Below are 1,249 nucleotides of genomic sequence, written 5' to 3'. Positions count from 1 at the left end.
CTCTCCAGCTCTCCTGGATCCCCTTTACACCCTGGAAGGCACTCCAAGGTCTCCCTGGAGCCCTTCCAGCAGCACTCCAGTATCCCAAGGGATCTACAAGAAGCAGGATGCTTTGGAAGGACCAGGACAAACCAACCCCCCCTCTGGAGCAGTGCTTTGGTGTGGGGGTGACACTGAACCCCCCTGATGTGGTCACACTCATTCCCAAGCTGAGCCTTCGTGTCCCAAATCCTCAGCAATTCCAGCTGTGGTTGCTTTTTCCCTGTTTGAGAGCTGGGGAGGAGGGAGATGGAGGGGCTGGAAAACAGAGCTGGATTGTCCAGAGCAGCCCACAGATATTTGCAGGATGCTGGTTCTGCTCTGATCTCTTCACTTCAAGAGCTGCATGATCTTGGTCATGTTACCCCAGATGGGATGTCCAGTCAGGAGAGAAAAAGGCTGGAATTCACCCTTTGCCAGGGGTGGCACAGCACCAAAGGCTTATTCTCTGTTGCATTCCAGAAAATTTAGATTTATTTCGATCGATTTATTTAAATCTAAATTTTATTAGATTTATTATTTAAAAAAAATTAAAATCAGCAGGCTTTTATTTTCTCCTGATTCCTATTTTATCCTAATTCCTATTTTCTCCTGATTCCTATTTTCTCCTAATTCCTATTTTATCCTAATTTCCCCAGATTTTTTTTTTCTTCCCACAGTGCAGTTTCCCTCCTGTCAAAAAGTGCAGGGTCTTGGGAACATCCACCTGTTTCCCAGGTCCACATAATTGGGAGAGCTGGGCCCTAAACCACCAGCAGCACATTCCTGGGGGAGAGCCAGTTGGATTTTCACGTGGAATAGTGACTTCTGAGCAGGCAAAAAACCACCCTCCTTCATTTCCTCCTGCCTCCCATCTTCCCACCTCTCCTGCTGCTCCGTGCTAGGTGTGTTTCCCGAGGCCTCTGCATAGTTTTGGGTGGATCCTGGGCAGAGGGAGGACCTGCTCGGGCTTGTCCCGGGGATGTTGCAGAGCTTGGTGTCAGCAGAGATGGTGCCTCGTGCTCCCAGAGTGGCCAGAGAGACAATTTCTCCAAAGGGATCCAGGCTTTCAGGTGTATCTGGGAGAAGGAAAAGCAGGACTGGGATGGTCTCTCCTTAAATTGGTGTTGTGTGAGTTGAAATTGGGGTGAGCTGTTGGTAGGGAATAAATGTCTGTCCCTCCAGTGGGTGGGGATCATGTTCGGGCCTTGGGCAGCAAAGCACTGGCTAT

The sequence above is a fragment of the Manacus vitellinus genome, unplaced genomic scaffold, assembly GCF_001715985.3.
Source record: "Manacus vitellinus isolate BGI_N305 unplaced genomic scaffold, ASM171598v3 scaffold_64_pilon, whole genome shotgun sequence".
NCBI lineage: Eukaryota > Metazoa > Chordata > Aves > Passeriformes > Pipridae > Manacus > Manacus vitellinus.
The sequence above is the reverse complement of the archived record's forward strand: the minus strand, read 5'-3'. Positions refer to the sequence as shown.